We start from the raw sequence: 19,890 nt of genomic DNA on the forward strand, positions 1-19,890 counted from the left end.
ACACAGATTATAATATATGAATGACAGCATACATGTACATAAATGTAGGTAAAATATTTTTATTTCAGAATGCCAGCATGTCCCTAAATTTTGGAATCATAGAGAACAATTAGCCAAAGGGATGACTTACTCTTACATCACTATTTTGTTTTCTAGGGGGATCTTTTCTGGATTTGTGTATAAGGCACAATGGAGGAGAGACTGTGCACTATATATTATACATACACAAACACACATATACAGGGTCACTATAAAGTTCTTGTGCAGATTTAATTATCATAATTTCAATTATATGCATGATAAAAATCAATCATTAAAGAATATTGTGACACACGAGTCATTTATCTTATTGTAGTTTAATACATTTTAAGAAGTTCAATAATTTTTACTAATTTATTAATTATTCTGTTTTCAGAATAATGATGGACATACAACTTCAATAGAAGAGAAAGTAACTGCTAAAACTGATCCTCAAGAAGATTCATAACCCATTACAAGATAGATGTACTACATAACTAAACAATGTTTCCTACATCATATGCAGACTAGGATAACTTATGTGATTTTGGGTACTATTAAATATCAACTGTAAAAGGTGCTTGCAGAACTTCAGAATCGAATCATGGTTTGCATATGTGATGAATGTAGACATGTTAAAAATGAACAATTTCAAGAATATATCTCTCTAAAAAAGTAATACATTCTTTCACTTACTCTTTTTAAAGATTAATTTTATCATGTATTGACCTGAAATTATGATTATTTAAAACTGCTAAAGGTCTTTATAATATATATTATATATATATATATATATTATATATTATATATATATATATTATATATATATATATATATATATACACACACATTGTATATACAGGAATGGGCAACTGTAGTTTATATATATATTATATACACATACATACATTAAATATATATATATATATATATATACACATACATATATATATATATATATATATATATATACACACACACACACACAACTTGGTTAGAATTATTTCTCCTCCAAGAAATGCAGAAAAGAATCCATCTATTAAACATGTTTTTTTTTTTTTATAAAGGAATTCTATTTGAATCAAAGAAAATGTTAGAAGATCCTATACTGTGCTGTTAAGCAATGGTGAAAAGTTTTTGCACAATGAGTTTTACTGTACATCCCATTGCCAGAAAGAAAGACACAAAGAGAAAGATAAGAAAGAAAAAAAGACATGATGGCTGCTCAGTGTCTGAAATGAAACAGGACAAGGCGAAAAAGAAACAGGAATGCAGTTCTAACAGTCTGTGTAAAGGAGTTATTTTTGGCTTTTTCTTAACCGAAAGAACTTCTAGAGGTACCCTTACAGAAACCCATCTGTTCCACCGTATGTGGCAGAAAAAAAAAAAAAAAAACCACACACTAGACTAGAAAGCCCCAGTTCTGCTCCAGTTGTCAGGATGGGGCAGAGCATCTGCTTGTGAGATGTGGCTTTAAGAAGTGGGAGATGTGACATGATTTTTCACTCCAACCTAAACCTTCAATTCTTCACTGGACTTACTATATACATCCCACTAAAAAATAGGCTCATCTTACTCCCAAGAAAGTATTTGCTGATCATGCAACAGGAAACGGAGACAAAAACCTAAATTAGAAGATCAAGTGACTTGCCAAACCTTACATGATCCAACGCTCCTTTATAAAAATCAACAAATGATTTAAAATTAAAACCTACCCACACCCCAATAGCACATTACATAACAATCTTTACTAATTATATTATATATCTTGATAAAACTGCTGATGTCCATGAAGTAATAATCATAGTAGTAATCTGTAACAACAGTGACCAGAGCAGCTGTGAGAATTGTGGCAAGCCAGGAATGACTTGTGCAACTGTCATTCATCTTTCCCTTGTTAATAAAGTTTAATACAGTAAAGAGAAATTTAGCAACTGCATCATCCTTCCAAATAAAGTCATACCAACATATGTACGTAATATAAAGTATGTTTTACGTAAATGTATTCTAACTTTCATCTGTAACGAACCAAATTATGGCAGATATCTGAGGGATGGAGTGAAGGGTGAACAGCACCTGTACACACACATATTTATATACCGAGACAGAGAGAGAGAGAGAGAGGAGTTTTTAAAGAGAACAGTAAAATTTTAGAACAACAGACCTGGTTTTCTATTAAGGTACCATTTTGATTTACGGGTTGCAGCCATGAAACACCAAAGCTCTACACGAAGAGAAGGGGAAGCTTGGGTGGGTTGGGAGTCATTACTTACAAACAGCAGTGGAAAAACATTCTGTCAAAAATCATAATAAAACAAATCTAATACAGGCTGTATGTCCGTGAACCACAAAACATGCTCTAATACAATATTATAATTATCAATAATATATATTTATATATTTATTCACAAGCACTCAGATTCTCTGAGTGTCTTACAAAAATAAAACTAAAATCAAATAAGCCATTACTGCAAAAAACGAGTCATTCTTGCAGTACTTCCGTTTAAAAATAAAACAACAATAAAAATTACATTTGGGAATGGCAAACTTGTTATGAACAAGCACTACCCTACCTGTGCCAGTCTTAACTGCCACATCTAGGTAGAAATATATATATATATATATATTTATAAATACATACACAAAAAAATCGTACCCCGATTACTATGCCAGTGCACTATTTCTAGCACTTTTATTTCAATAACCACTTTCAGTGCTGGCTAATATGAACCTCTGTGCACCAAGTTCTGCCATGTCTCCATTCCCTGTCGTACAACAATAGACGGGCAATCACTATGACTTTTTTGGGAATAATTTACATTTATTTCTCCCTCTTGTATTTTATTGCTCTTTTATTGGCAATTGGTATAATTTAAATTTGTTCAGAATTTTTTCAAGCATCTATCACCCCTTAGAATTTGCTCTTATGTAGTACAACATCCAGGTGTTGTCCCCAGAAATTCATTTTAACATCTCTGGCAGTGGGGTGTATGTGGATAGACACAAGTACAGTATCACAGAAGAGACATTTTGATGTTTCTCCTTTCTCATATTCTTCAATTCCTGTACCTCAAGCAAATGAGAAAAAAAGGTGATATAAAACTGCATTGAGTCTCACCTCAATTGAAAAAGCTCATGGTGCCCTCTCCTGGTGAAATTTTAGCACTGCAGATATATTCAAGCCAGCTAGTACATAACAACTGCAGGATTTCTATCATTTTGATTTTTTTTTTTTTTTTTTAAATCTTTGGTCTTTAACAAGTCTTTTTAAAAAAAACTGACAACCAGTACGAGTCACCATGCGTCTACAGTCCAGTGCTACAAGGAATTGAAGGCTCTTCAAAATTCAATGCACAGAGATGGACAAAATGTTGAAGCCATGTAGTGACCCTCAAACAAACAAACAGGAAGTAAACCAAAGAGGTCAACACCACACTGTCATTTCTTTCCTGCATGCAAACCAAAAAATAATTATATTAATAGTAGTAATAATAATAATAATAATAATAAACACAGTGAGTGAATTGAAAGCTCTTAAGCTCTCAGCACTTGACTTGGGCCGGCTTTAAAATTTACATTCCTCATGAACTGACAGAAGTGCGAGAAACACAGCGACTCCCTTCCTTTCCTATGTACTTCAGTGTCCTTGAAATCCCTTTTCAATATTGCTATATCAAATAAAGCACCATTGAACTGCTAACGTCATCAGCACCAAGTGCAGGAAGTTAAACCTTTCGTCCCATCTTCGTCCATTTCTTAATCGTTGCCGTACAATGATGGAAGAAGATGACAGTCTGATACACTACTGCGACTAAGAGAAGTGGGATGGACAACCTGCAGCCCTTGGACCTCTTTTTTTTTTTTTTTTTTGGAAACCATTGGACGTACTCCCACCTCGTTCAATCAGAGCAAATGACAACAGGAACAGTTCAAAGTTTATCTCCCTAAAAGTGCATTCATATTTCCATTCTTCAAGTGCTAAGAGGCAGCTGATCACAATAAAAGATAAAAAAAAAAAACAATTACAAGGCCTGCATTTAAAAACGAGTGGCAATAATATTCACGATAAACAGGAAAAAAAAAAAATCATCTAAATTTGATAGCGGTGGGGAACCCAACAGTGGAGTCGCTGTGCTTCTATATACATTCTCTCTTTTTGCTTTGTCCTTAATCTCTTAACTCCATGTTTTACATAAAGTCTTTTTTTTGCCATATGTTTTGAAGCATCAAGTTACCAGTGGACGGTTGTAGCTCAAGGCGGTTTCTGGTTAGCACCAGTATTTATTGAAGAGGCCAGTCAAACCAGAGACGAACTCCGCAGCAGCGGGCAAACCACTCACATGGATGAAAGGATGCATTTCATTTTGCTTTTCTTGTCTTTTACACTATAACTTGGGCATTTGATACCCATTCAGCTTAAAATCATATTGATTTGTATCCAAGTGGTCACCTGTGTTGCACTGGCCAAAAAAAAAAAAAATATATATATTAAAATGGCTTAAGCTGAGAAAAAAGCTTCCCAAGCATGGGTGCCTGCATTAGGATCCAATAAGCTCAGTGACTGTCTTAACAGGTATGGCCAGAAGAGCTCAACTCAACTTGGTTCACCTTCCCCTGGTGCGGTTGGCCTGATGAGATCACCACTTGAACTTGCCTCGTAGAATCCATTTTTTCCAGGATAAGGGCTGATGCTGTGATCTGACCAGACCTCAATAGGTCAGTGTAAGGGGGAGGGGGATACAGGGAGGAGGCGAAGGCAGGAATTGAGCAGCAGCTAGGAATGAACTTTTCTGATGCCAGGAAGAAAAGGAGGTGGCCTCACTAATCTAATGAGCCCATACTGCTAAACAAAAATGGGCCAAGCAAAGACAACCACTGGAAAACTAACAACATCCCAAACCCAACCCGAACACCCTCCCAAACCCCAATTGCACCATCTCACAGAAATAATCTGTTGAAGCCTCTGTGAAGAGGAAGCCTTGCAGGACGATAAACAGGAAGATACTCCATCTGCTTAAGATGTAGAACTTTCAGCCTGGCGAAGCCCTAAAGAAACAAAACAAAACAAAAAGAAAAATGAAAGGATATTCTGAAAGTAACTGTTTAGCAAGAGAGCAGCACCATTGCCAAGTAGAAAGTAGGGTGAAAAGCAGTAGGAGGGATTGAGTTTTACTGAATATGCTAACAGTTAGTCGCCAGCACACAACTGTCCAACACAAACATCTTCACAAGTCACGGCACTGAGCTTTGAACAGGCATCTTCCTCTCAGGTCCTTATGCCCTGCCTTACATGTTGTAGCTCTCATTGGCTTTCACCCATACTACACATTGCAAGCACGACAGGGCCCTGTGATGGACCAGTATCCTATCTAAGTAGTTTCTGTCTTGCACACAGTGCAGCCAAGACTGGGCCGTCATAACACATGGGCACGCTAGGCAGTTGCCCGGGGGTATGTTGTGACTTGCTGTCAAATAAATAAATAAATACTATACTAAACGATAAAGATTTGTTATTGTGTTACAAGTGGACATTGGCATTCACATCTGATTTAGTTTCAGGGTCACCTCAGCAACCTCACGTGCACGCATGTACATGGATCTCACGCACTACAGAACGTAAAAGCGTATATGTTAACGTCTCTTCGACTCAATTCTCTGCAAAGTAATTTTGAAAATGTTTGTGTTGAACACTTGATTAATAATAAATAATTCAGTTATTTCATACTGCGCCATGTGTTTTAGAGATTCTGAGACAGAAGAGACAGCGCTGTCATCCCGGCAGTGTTACTTTGTAGCTAGGAGCTTAAATCAGACTGTGAGCTGGCTAATTCTTCATCTTGTACTGTGATCTGGTCAGATGTTAAATAATCAGAGCAGGACTTCTTGAGCTGTGGCTCTGTCAATCACTAGCTACATCAGTCAATACAGGGCCGTCTTAAGACATGGGCACGCTGGGCAGTTGCCCCATGTGAATCTACAGTGCATCCAGAAAGTATTCACTGTGCATTACTTTTTCCACATTTTGTTATGTTACAGCCTTATTCCAAAACGGATTAAATTCATTTTTTTCCCTCAGAATTCTACACACAACACCCCATAATGACAACGTGAAAAAAGATTACTTGAGGTTTTTGCAAATTTATTAAAAATAAAAAAACTGAGAAATCACATGTACATAAGTATTCACAGCCTTTGCCATGAAGCTCAACATTGAGCTCAGGTGCATCCTGTTTCCCCTGATCATCCCTGAGATGTTTTTGCAGCTTAATTGGAGTCCACCTGTGGTAAATTCAGTTGATTGGACATGATTTAGAAAGGCAAACACCTGTCTATATAAGGTCCCACAGTTGACAGTTCATGTCAGAGCACAAACCAAGCATGAAGTCAAAGGAATTGTCTGTAGACCTCAGAGACAGGATTGTCTCGAGGCACAAATCTGGGGAAGGTTACAGAAAAATTTCAGCTGCTTTGAAGGTCCCAATGAGCACAGTGGCCTCCATCATCCGTAAGTGGAAAAAGTTTGAAACCACCAGGACTCTTCCTAGAGCTGGCCGGCCATCTAAACTGAGCGATCCGGGGAGAAGGGCCTTAGTCAGGGAGGTGACCAAGAACCCGATGGTCACTCTGTCAGAGCTCCAGACGTCCTCTGTGGAGAGAGGAGAACCTTCCAGAAGGACAACCATCTCTGCAGCAATCCACCAATCAGGCTTGTATGGTAGAGTGGCCAGATGGAAGCCACTCCTTAGTAAAAGGCACATGGCAGACCGCCTGGAGTTTGCCAAAAGGCACCTGAAGGACTCTCAGACCATGAGAAAGAAAATTCTCTGGTCTGATGAGACAAAGATTGAACTCTTTGGTGTGAATGCCAGGCGTCACGTTTGGAGGAAACCAGGCACCGCTCATCACCAGGCCAATACCATCCCTACAGTGAAGCATGGTGGTGGCAGCATCATGCTGTGGGGATGTTTTTCCAGCGGCAGGGACTGGGAGACTAGTCAGGATAAAGGGAAAGATGACTGCTGCAATGTACAGATACATCCTGGATGAAAACCTGCTCCAGAGCGCTCTTGACCTCAGACTCAGGTTCATCTTTCAGCAGGACAACGACCCTAAGCACACAGCCAAGATATCAAAGGAGTGGCATCAGGACAACTCTGTGAATGTCCTTGAGTGGCCCAGCCAGAGCCCAGACTTGAATCTGATTGAACATCTCTGGAGAGATCTTAAAATGGCTGTGCACCGACGCTTCCCATCCAACCTGATGGAGCTTGAGAGGTGCTGCAAAGAGGAATGGGTGAAACTGGCCAAGGATAGGTGTGCCAAGCTTGTGGCATCATATTCAACAAGACTTGAGGCTGTAATTGCTGCCAATGGTGCATCGACAAAGTATTGAGCAAAGGCTGTGAATACTTCTGTACATGGGATTTCTCAGTTTTTTTTATTTTTAATAAATTTGCAAAAATCTCAAGTAAACTTTTTTCACGTTGTCATTATAGGGTGTTGTGTGTAGAATTCTGAGGAAAAATATGAATTTAATCCATTTTGGAATAAGGCTGTAACATAACAAAATGTGGAAAAAGTGATGAAGTGCTGTGAATACTTTCCGGATGCATGTATGTCTGTTGTGACTTGCTGTCAATAAATAAATACTAGACTATACTAAACTATAAAGAATTGTTTTTGTGTTACAAGTGGACATTGTCATTCACCTCTGATTTAGTATCATGGTCACCTGTGCAACCTCACATGCATGTGAACGGATCTCACGCACTACATAAAGTAAAAGCGTATATGTTAACGTCACTTCGACTCAATTCTATGCAAAGAAATTTCACAAATGTTGAACACTTGATTAATCTTCTTATATAATACACTACTGTGGCTGTCCGTTTGTCTATCCAGGATTTTAAATCATCTGTAGCTTGCAAACGGTTTGACCTATTGACCTAAAATTTGTTACACATATACTACGTGACGTCTACTATCCACTTTCGGGGTGATGATTGACTTCCAAGGTTATTCTTCTTTATATTGTTATTTTATTTTATTGTAGAATCAACTCCCGGCAGCAGGCAGGCCGTACAGCGCATGCGTATGGGCACCGTTCTCATCGCTACCACCTTCGCCGTCACTTCCTCTACCTCTTCATATCTTAAATCATTCTTGAGGCAGATTGAAGACTTAAGTGCCAGCTTAAGTGAAAAATGAAGGAAAACATTACATTTTTATTCCTGCGAGTGGTTGTGCAGTTGGGGGCCCAGGGGCCTATAACGCTGTTAAGACATCCCTCGGTGTAGGTCTCCAATAACCATGAACTGACTACAGTAAATATAAGAATACAGTATAATGGTTTATGTTACCCTGGAAAATCAACACACAAAACTCTGTAAGGTCAATATCAAATGCAAAAAATAATTTAAGAGACATATAGCTGTCATTTAGTAATAATTTTTATCTGGAAGTGAGATCTTAATTACTAATTGTGCAAAAATTCACCCTGAAGACAATATAACAGATATCCTGATGGATGCTTGTGAAAATAACCTTGACACAGTCAACATTTTTAGAGGGCTTGCAAGGAGGCTGCCACTCCACATTGGGTTCATAGTGTATGGAACTTTTTACTTATGCTCACAAATTACATGTGTAATGTCACAAAACATACCTGCTGACACTTTAGTACGCGAGCAATGGTACAAGAATGCAGTTAGACTTTTTTTGGGCACATACACCACGCTAGTGTTTAGATCTGGAAGGTGTAGCGTTGGCAAAATAAATAACATGCGAGCTATAGCGCGTCTTTATGTGATCCAAATAAACAACATGCGAGCTATAACGTGTCTTTATGTGATCCAATAACATTTGAGCTATAGCGCGTCTTTATGTGATCCAAATAAATAACATTTGAGGTATAGCGCGTCTTTATGTGAAAACAGCAGTGTCAGATGGGGGGGGGGGGGGTTAGGGAAAAAAAACAGACTGAAATCAAATGTATGTTTTTATTCTAAATTAGTAAGAATAAGAGCAGCTCACTTCTCAAAACGGAGTCGTGCGGGATGGAACTTGTGACCTTTTGATTCCCAGTCAGAAGCTGATACTGTTGCGCCACGGCAATTATTTCTTTGAATAAAAGTGCACTTGTTCTGTTATATTTGTACCTTTAGTGAAAGTGTTTCTTTGATATTTGGACTTCAGGCTTCATACATTATATAGTTTATGCCTACATTTTGTCATTTACTATTAGAATATGAAAAAAGTTTCTGTTTTAAAGATGTGTTTACACAGATTACTGTAGAAACGGAACACACATGAAATGCGTGTATTCCAAGTAACGATCTATTATTTCCACTCTAAAACTCCACTTCACTCCCAGATAATCAATCAAGGCATGAGCTGGGAGAAGTTTGTGCACGTTCTAAGTCGATGGGGGGATGGAATAGCCGGCTGATTGCAGCTTGTCTTTATCAGCACATTTACAGGACAAAAGACGCTGGCGGAGAGCTGCGAACGGATTTAAGACGTGATTTAAGGTGGGACGGATCTACGAGTTTTTTCGTAGGCTGTGCTAATTCTAGTGTTAAGCCACAATCTCCCATAAAGTTGTTTTTTGTGGAGCATTGTATAGTGCAATTAGGGAGAGTTATGAATATGCAAAAACAAACAAACAAAAAACAGCGCACTTAAGTAATTAATTCTTATTATCATTCTTGGTGGCTTGGAAATCCGTACAAACCCCTATCATCTCTGCTGTTCTTTTTCCAGTTTTCTGTGGTGGTGATCTGCACCACCTGATCAAAACATGGTGCAGTCCCTCCAATGACAGATTGAAGGTCATCATTGTCTTATTTCTTCCATGTGAACCCTGAATATCATGAGAACCAATTGAGGTCATTTATGTTAGGTAGGATGCCTAGAGGGGGCTGGGTGGTCTTATGGCCTCAGAAACCCTGCAGATTTTATTTTTTTCTCCAGCCATCTGGGGTTTTTTCTGTCCTCCCTGGCCATCGGACCCTTACTTTTATTCTATGTTAATTAGTGTTCCCTAATTTTATTTTCTTATTTATTTTGTCTTTTTTCTCTTTCTTCATTCTGTAACTAAAAAGATTACAATATGCAAGCTTTCGAGGCAACTCAGGCCCCTTCTTCAGGCGGGGCCTGAGTTGCCTCGAAAGCTTGCATATTGTAATCTTTTTAGTTAGCCAATAAAAGGTGTCATTTTGCTTGGCTTTTCTCTACATTCATAATGGCTAACACGGTACAACACCCTAGTACTTCATTCTGTAATGCACTTTGAGCTACATCTTTTATATGAAAATGTGCGATAGAAATAAATGCTGTTGATGCTGTTAAAATATATCATCTTCTTCTATTGGGCAAGAGGTACAAAGTCAAGTACATCGTAATGTAAATAAGTACAATAAAATTCTTATTTGCATCTCTAACAGCAGAAGCACAAAACAAGCAGACAGAATGAATTTTCATAGACTGTTTTAACGGAAGAAACATCATTGGCAGATATTTATATATAGGATATTTTAGTATCTGGTTAGCTTGCATATTTTACATGCCAGTTAATAATCTGTTCTATGATTAAATTACGGAATAAAAATAAAGACACTGAGCTAGATTAAGCAGTTCACAACATGAATGAATAAGTAAAAAGAAAGTTAGGAATCCTTTCTTTTACAAGAAGCCACAATTTACGTTTTTTTTTTTCACTATAGTATTCCACAAATTTTTACACTGCGCTCCGAAAAGCCCAAGGCCTTCTCCCGTTGTGCCATGATTGTTTTCAGTCATGATACGCCTCTCCTTGCCAACTGCATTCCTCTAATGAAGAATTACTTATCATCCCACATGCTAAAGCCAAGCCCATGGGCAACCAAGCATGTAGTACTGCTACTCCCAGGTAGAAAATGTCACTCCCTTTCCATTTTAATCTCCCCTACAAGAGACAGATTTGTTGTATCTTTCTTTTATCATGAAATTAAATCACTAATTTAAACAGCCTGGTAAAAAAAGACACTTCTTATACTACATACTGCACACCGAGTTGTACTGCTTTTCTGTAATAAAATCTTAAAGATACATTTATTCAATATTGTAGATGGGAGTCTAAATTATAAAAAAAAAATGTCTGCATCCGACTGAACTTAAAATACTAAATTTATAAAACATTATATATATATTATATAATATAATATATTGTCCTGCCTTGTGCCCTATGCTGGCTGGGATTGGCTTGAGCAGACCCCTGTGACCCTGTGTTAGGATATAGCGGGTTGGATAATGACTGACTGATGAATAAAATAATATAATATAAAAACATCCGAACATTTTGCATGGCACTAGGATCACAGACATACTATCCCATTCAAATTCCAGGTCAAGAGCAAGTGTGGACAAATCTAAATTAAGAATGCTGAGAAAGATGATCTGGTGATTTCCCCAATAAACAAACAATATAATTCCCTGGAATTTCCTGGTCAGCCTGTGTGTAAACAAAGCAAAGAAATCATCAAGTAAAGCAAGCTAAGTAACACAGAAATGTTTGTGGCTTTGTCATTTTTCCCCTCTTTTCTTCCTTTAAACAGTTAGAAATGGACAATGTTATCTTAGAAGGAACAGAAAGGCCAGTACAGAATGATAATGAAATCTTCTGCACAAATGCATTGTAAAGCTTGTACTGCTGAGAGAGATGGCGTCATTACTGAAAATTTGCAACATTCCATCAGTTTCTATGTATCACCGTGGAAAGTCCCAGAATTAGCATTTCATATATCTGACACATCATTTCGACTTTTTGTAAATTTTTGTACCACACATCTTTAGAATCTGTAGTTTAGCAAATCATTAAGCTCCACACTGCCCTTGAGTAACAGCTTATCTAATTCCTTTTAAGCAATACAACACACACAACATCTCTCCAGTCAATTCTCCTCAGTCCTAATGTCTCTTGAGCACCCATAGATGAATATGTCTCTTAATGAGAATATTGGCTTCAACATTATACAACTTGTAACGGGTGGCCATGGCCATTACTTGGCCAGGATACCAATGGAATGGAAGGACCAGGGGAGGGGGGATAGCTGAGGCAATACATCCCCTGGGACGCAATGTTCTCCCACTGGGCACGCTGGAAGCTGGAGTTTGATGCAGCCCTGTTGGATTCCGTGGGGGCTACAGCTGCCCATGAGGGCTGCTCTCTAGCTTCCAAGGTGAGGTATTGCTCTCCCCCAGATCTTCCATTCCATTGGCATTCTGGCCAAGTATTGACTGTGGCCAACCATCACAATCTATATAAATATACCAACAAGCTATTTGAATGTTTGTTTGTCTGTTGCTTTGTTTGGCAATCACACAAAAGAGGCTGAAGTGATTGTCATGAAATTTTGCCTATGTGGTGCCGTTGGTTGCATCCAAAAATAGGTTGTATGGCAAAGTGAGGGGAGGGGTTGTGTGGGAGGGCAACCCAAAAACCTGCATCGACACAGGGACTACAATTCCCATCTAACAGTAGTAGAGTGCTGGGGCTGATGGGAGGACATCATCATCTGCACACACCAATTTTTCTAAAGGCCAAAGCAGGATCTGACATAAGACGATAGGTACGATATTTTCTTTTCAACAAAACTGTCTCTCGCTGGTCTTTCTATCTCATTGTTGGTTATGTTTATCTATGTTGAATTTTCAAAAGTCAGTTTTTCCCCTGTTTGTTTATACCTGCACGACACTGGATACTTTGGCTAATATATATTACTAGCTGCGTAAGCCCATGCTGTAAAAAGCCTGGGCTCCTAGAAACTATTGAAATTGTCAGGAAAAAGAAAAAAAAAAAGTGAAATGCAGAGATCTCAGGTAATTGAAAGGAACTACTCTGGGCAAGGGATGAGGCTCTCTCTCCGATGCTGTCCCACTGGCCCAGCTAAGTAGACACTCATGATGTTATTTTCATTGTCCCCTGTGGTGGTTGGCTGGGGGTTGTGCCCAGTCGCCATGCCTGGACGGACCAGGAGAGGGACTGTGCCTTACCAGGACCACGAGAGGGCAGCCATCCCACCTGGTATGGGGGCCACGGGGTTCGAGCATAGAAGCTCAACCCTATCAGGGTTCGTGGCCGCTGCCAGGGGGCGCCCGGACGATTGTGCGGCCTCGGACGTCAACACTTTCACCACACTCTGAGGTGCTGGCGGAAGGAATACCGGGGACACCCAGAGGGCTTCCGGGTGCTCAGGCGGCACTTCCGCCACACCAGGAAGTGCCACAGGAAGTGAATCAGGGAGCACCTGGAGCACGTCCGAGTGGCGTAAAAGGGGTCGCCTCCCTCCAGTCATCAGCTGCAGTCAGGAGGAAGAAGAGCTCGGTGGAGAGGAGGGAGGCGGTGCAGGACCGTGTGCTGTGTGGACATCGTAAATAGTTGAGTGAATAAACATGTGCTTTTTGTAGACGTTCAGGTGTCTGTCTGTCTGTCCGTTTCTGCGGCTGGCTTCCACAACCCACAAGCTTTACATTTGATGTCATAAACCTTAAAAATACGTTATGGGAAATGACATTCCGTATAAAGACCTTGTCACAATCTTGAATCAACTTGCCCTGAATTGAGGATTCTTATACTTTTACTTTGACACTTTGCATTTGTCTCACTGTGTAGAACGCCACATAACTGTCTATTCCCAAAAACTGGTTCAAGCAAATAAATTCCAATGCTATCCAATGTTTGACCTTGCAACTTATTAATAATCATTGCAAAGGCTGGGTTTATGGGAAACTGTCGCCGTTTCAATCTGAAAGGCAATCCAGTTTCAGATGGACATAAATTGATTCGAGAAATCAACACTGTATCAATTTCAGCTGATTGAGTAAGAACTTCTGCTTGAATTACATTTTGTTTCAAATCTGTAACAACCAAGCGAGTTCTGTTACACAGTCCACGTTTTGTATTTAGGTTTCGAAGGTGCATGATAGTACACCCTGTTTTCAACGCAAGACTGTGATTTGGCATTCCAGACGGTGTAATGCTGTTCAAATACTTCACAGGAAAGTTGTGTCTTTCCTGGTCATCATCACTTAGATAAGTAACATACTCACCCCATCAATGATGTCAATTACTTGACTGTTAAATTGTTCAACGACATCATTTTTGGGCACGAAATGGCTCACTTGGCAAAGAATTGTGCCATGTCCTTAGAGAGTGTCTCCAAATATTTCATTAACAATGGAACCATGGCATACTGTATAATGGATTCTGGCACTTCAATCAATAAATCAATTGCTTGTGCGTTAACAGATAAGCAAGTTTCTCTTTCCTCTGCAGTTTCGTTTTGGCGACGTGCTCACCTCCGTTGTCTATCAGCGGCTAAGCAAATTTCTCTCCTCAGAGGTTTCATTTTGCCAATGTGCTCGCCTCGCTTGTGTATTAGTGGCTAAGCGAGTTTCTCTCTTTCCTCTGCGGTTTCACTTTGGCGACAGAGTCGATTTCTTTCAGCTTCATGCTGTAGCCTCGCACTTCTTTCTTCTTCCGACTCGTTAACTTGGGGGAGCCTTGGCATGGTTTAAATCTAATTAAAGATAACGGAGCCACCCGGGCCGGACAGACAGACACACTTCCACCCACAGACGTTTATATGATATGTTATATATGTTAGATATGTTTTATAAATGTGCCAAAATGTACTAATTTTGTTTTTGCTTTGTCATTCTGGGGTTTCGGTGTGGTTTGAGGAGGGAAACATGAATTTAAATTATTTTAGCTTAAGGCTGCAACATAACAAAACATGTCTGGATACTTTCTGATGGCAGTGTGTGTGTGTATTTATTTATTTTTGCAGTTTTTAGCAATAACAAAACTGAAGGGCAATGTGTGCAAAAAACTCAAATCATTATCACTCTACATCAAAATCGATAGGCTTCTAAGCATTTTATAATGCCAATACTGTAAGTGTGCCAAGTGTCACTCAGACGGAGTAATTTATTTGAGTAATTATTTCCATAAATTAACTTGACATTACTCTAAAGGTGGTAGAATAGGGTCGACGGATGCCTAAAAAATGGAATTCTGTTGAAAAACTATGTCGAAATTGATCCTGTCGTGTACGGGGAAAAACAGCAAACTGTTAATTACTTTAGTTGTGCAACAGACACGATTAACATATTGTATCATGACACTGCTCGAAACATTCACATTTACATATTGCAGCTTGGGGAGTTTTTGCATTTCTGTTTTAGTAGTGTCCAATTATATAAAATAATGTCTAAAGCTGATGAAACTTTACATGATTTCTAACTGGAGGAAATGTCACATTTTATGACTGTACTGCCGATCTTATTGCCTGAGGATGTCAGATTACATGGCTAGAAAATGAAGGGAATGACAAATTAGGACTCCATGACAACTTCCACATACAGTGTTACATTTTCAAACTATCTTGAGCTAAACCCTTTATCTGACTGTCAATCACGTATTGTCCAACGTGGCCAGTGTTGCATGAATTCTTTTCAGCTACAGTGAGGTCTGCCGCTATCTCAACCCTTTTTTTTTTTTTTGGATTGGGGGGGTTGGGGTTATATCCACTCTGCCATGGTCTTTTGGAGTACTTTTTGCCATAGGCTCATTACACCATGATATGTAAGAAGCAACTCAAGGGGTCTTTGCTGTCCACTGCTATCAGGCAAGTCAATGCTTCCATCCAATGTACTCTCTATGTATATTTTTTTCTTTTATGTATGTATTTATTTATTTAAATATTTATCAATTGATCAGCTGCATCTCTGTCCTGTGAGTCTGTTTTCTTATTTTAGGTTTCTGCTGCTGTATGCATTTGAATTTCCTTATGCAATTAATACAACTGTATCTACTCTAATCTAATGGTACAACAAACACAAAACAGACACGCTTGACTTATATTTGCAAGATTCAAAACACTCACATTCCTTATTCCTTATAATTGCATTATATGCATTGTACTTCTGGTTCAATACCTTTGACAGTCAGTGCTCATACAGAAGGGTTCACACAGTGCCCGCTTCCCATGGCTTAAAACAAATTCAAACTGAGGGCACATTGCAGACTGGCTAAACTGGGTTCACCAGACTACACCACTGGAAATAACAGATCTGTAAAGATCCAATTTTAAAATAAATTTGTATGCTTGTGCATTGTGCAGTTAGTGATTTGTAACGTTGTACATATACTTTACCAGTGAACCTGACAAAGCGCTCTGAGCCTGCTCTTAGTGAAGAGTGTTATACTAAAATAACCTACATTGAATTTTTTTCCCCTCTTTATTTCTAATTTCATTTTCCTTATACACCACTGCCAAATGGGCAAATCTTTGTCTGGCATGGTTTCCAATTGATTCATCTCAGTGCTCAAGTACTTGATTACTTATTCATTTAAAGGAATGCTCTCCCAAAAATGTTTTTCTTTTTTTTTTGTACATCACTTACCTCACGTAGTTTGTAGTAACAGCCAATATATACATCCATCCATCCATTTTCTAACCCGCTGAATCCGAACACAGGGTCACGGGGGTCTGCTGGAGCCAATCCCAGCCAACACAGGGCACAAGGCAGAAAACAATCCTGGGCAGGGTGCCAACGCACTGCAGGACACACACAAACACACCCACACACTAGGGCCAATTTAGAATCGCCACTCCACCTAACCTGCATGTCTTTGGACTGTGGGAGGAAACCGGAGCGCCCGGAGGAAACCCACGCAGACACGGGGAGAACATGCAAACTCCACGCAGGGAGGACCCGGGAAGCGAACCCAGGTCCCCAGATCTCCCAACTGCGAGGCAGCAGCGCTACCCACTGCGCCACCGTGCCGCCCCCAATATATACAGTATATTTTTTTTTTTATCTCAAATTTTCTGGCACAATGGAGATTACAAAGTTTCTGATGCAAAAGGGAGTCTGTGGTAACCAATACTGGACAACAGCAAACAATACCAAATGCTTTTAGATTATATATTTTTCTTTTAGTTTTTTTTTTTTTTTTTTTACTTGTAAAACCTGTGTAGGCAGATTGATCCTGTCATCAAATCTGAACTTTAGTCAGATCTTGTCCAGAAAAACGATTAAAGTAAAAAAAAAAAAAAAAGCTATTATGCAAATATTTCAATAGTTTTAGTTAGTGATCTGAATGGATAATAAAAATGGTTAGGATGAGTGACTGTTCAATTTTAATTTTCACTCCTAACACATTAGTAGTACGGTATGCCATGCTGCCTAACATATGCAATGTTCTTTATATTCACCCCCTGCATTAAGCCCCACTCAGCCCAAATGGACTTAAGATACACTGAGGAGGCTGCTATGTAAATAATGAATTAAAGCTCAGTTTCGGTTAAACAAAACATTATTTCAGAATCAGAATATCTTTACTGTCATTGTAACAAATACAACAAAATTAGGTGCAGTCCCTGCAGTGTCAAAATATAAATAAAACATAATTAAAAAAATGATAAGAAAGGAAGAAGAAGAAATATAAGGTAGAACACAAACATTCAACATAAGACCTTAATTGCAGATGAACACTATTGCACAAGATGTCATTTAAAAGCACATCATATTTATCAAGATTTGGCATTTTAAAACATCACTGATTCAGGAAATGTGACTAATAAGCACAAGTGCAAAAACCACCACAGCCTGATGACAAACCTCATACTAAATTAGCAAACTAAATGCCAAATGAATTATAATGTCTGAATGGAAGAGTCGCCTCTCTCAAACCAACATGAGAGAGCCTGTGTGGGGGGCTGCCCCAAGGAATTAAACCAAATGCTACCCTTATTGAACTGAAAGCTCATACTACACATTTCAAGCTAAGTTTTGGTAACTATTAACAAGAAGGAAATAATTTTTTATAGAATTTTAAAAGAATCTACACTATATGGACAAAAGTATTAGGACACATCTCTTAATTACTGAATCAATGAGACCCTTTGGCACAGGTGTAAAAAAAAAAAAAAAAAAATCAAGCCTCTAGCCATGCAGTCTCCATTTACAAACATCTGTGAAACAAAATGGGTCATTCTTGCGAGCTCTGTGACTTCAACTGTGATAGGATGCCACCTTAGCAATACGACGGTTCGAGAAATTTCGTCCCTGCTAGATATTCCATGGTCAACTGTAAGTGGAATTATTGGAAAGTGGAAGAGTTTAGGAACAACAGCGACTCAGCCACAAAGCGGAAGACCATATAATGTCACAGAGCGGGGTCAACAACTGCTAAGGTGTATGGTGTGTAAAAGTCACCAACGCTCTGCTGATTCCATAGCTGAAGAGTCCCAAACTTCCACTGGCATTAATGTAAGAAAAAAGAAAAAAAAAAAACCTGTGCAGGGTGAGCTTCATGGAATGGGTTTGCATGGCCAAGTAGCTGCATGCAAGCCTCGCATCATCAAGTGCAATGCTAAACATCGGATGGAGGAATTAGAAACGTGTTCTATGAAGTGACAAATCACACTTCTCTGTTTGGCTGTCAGATGGGCAAATCTAAGTTTGGCAGATGCTGCGAGAACGTTATCTGACTGCAAGAGGAGGGCTAATAGTGTGGGGCTGTTTCTCAGGGTTTGGGTTCGGCCCCTTACTTCCAGTGAAAAGCAAACTTAATGCTTCAGCAAAGCAAGATATTTTGGACAACGCTATGCTTCCAACTTTGTGGAAACAGCTTGGGGAAGGCCCTTTTGTATTCCAGCATGACCAAAGCAAGGTCAATAAAGACATGGTTGGGTGAGTTCGGTGTGGAATAACTTGAGTGACCCGCACAGAGCCCTGACCTCAACCCTATCGAACACCTTTGGGATGAACTGGAACGGAGATTACAAACCAGGCCTTCTCGTCCAACATCAGTGCCGGACCTCATAAATGCTCTATAGCAGTGGTTACCAAACTTGGTCTTGGGGACCCCCTGTGGCTGCAGGTTTTTGTTCCAACCAACTTCCGTTTTTCTTTAGCCTCATTGAGTGAGTCATTATTTCCCAGCTTCTGTGTTTTGGAGTCAATGTAGAAATTACAAACTAAGTTTGGTTGATTTTTATTAAAATGTAATAAGCAGTTATATAGGGAATATGTAGATTTTACCACACTTCTTTTAACTTCACCTGTTTGTTGTCTGGTACAAATCTTGTAATCGATATTTAAACCACTTCCTATTGCCCAAATGACTTGAAATTTTGCACACTTACTCACGTCCTATGACAATACATGAATCGATAATCAGTTTCACTAATTGATCAATTAATCCATGTTAATTAAGAAATGAAACTCATATGAAGAATAATTAAAGATTTCACCAATAGATGCCACTTGTAACAAATAGAAATATTAAAGGAAGTGTTAAAATATTGATTACAAAATTACACTAAAACAAACCCAAGACTAAAAAGTTGTATACTTTTTATAAATACTTTTTAAAAACCATGCTTATATTAAGTTAAAAAGTGTACTAAAAAGTAAAAAGTCTCTCCTACATCACTCGTAAAATAAAAGCGTGGGCACTTTTTATCAATCAATAAAATCTTAGCAAAAGCGCCGATGCTTTTATTTTATAAATGTATTTTTTTTAAGTTGTTGACAGTATTTTAACCTAATTTTCATTCTGCTTTTCTAGGTGTTCTGGCTATTTAATTGATTATTTACTACTCAGCGGGTCTGACAATGAAGTCATTGCAGCTTTCATCATCCTGGGTGTCTGCTATGCTGGTGTCACTACTAGGGTTAAATGAGGGGAGCAAACTACACAGGAAAAGGGGAAAATAATAGGAAAACAACCAGAGTTAAGCATTTATAGCTTTAGAGAAAAACTGAAATATTTCTAAATGTCTTATAAATGTAAAAACTATACTGTTGTGTTTTTCTGAA

General features: G+C 38.8%; 1 protein-coding gene across 1 annotated transcript in view; it reads right to left on the minus strand.

The window, feature by feature from the left end:
• Positions 1 to 1,988: 1,988 nt before the first annotated feature.
• The window catches only part of cbx6a (chromobox homolog 6a), a 38,204-nt gene continuing 20,302 nt past the window's right edge, over positions 1,989 to 19,890 (minus strand). Inside the window, exon 6 of the mRNA XM_028816737.2 lies at positions 1,989 to 5,064. The gene's annotated coding sequence lies outside the window, so the exon portion shown is untranslated. The remainder of the gene's footprint in view (positions 5,065 to 19,890) is intronic.

This window comes from Erpetoichthys calabaricus, chromosome 12 (assembly GCF_900747795.2).
Source record: "Erpetoichthys calabaricus chromosome 12, fErpCal1.3, whole genome shotgun sequence".
Classification (NCBI taxonomy): Eukaryota; Metazoa; Chordata; class Cladistia; order Polypteriformes; family Polypteridae; genus Erpetoichthys; species Erpetoichthys calabaricus.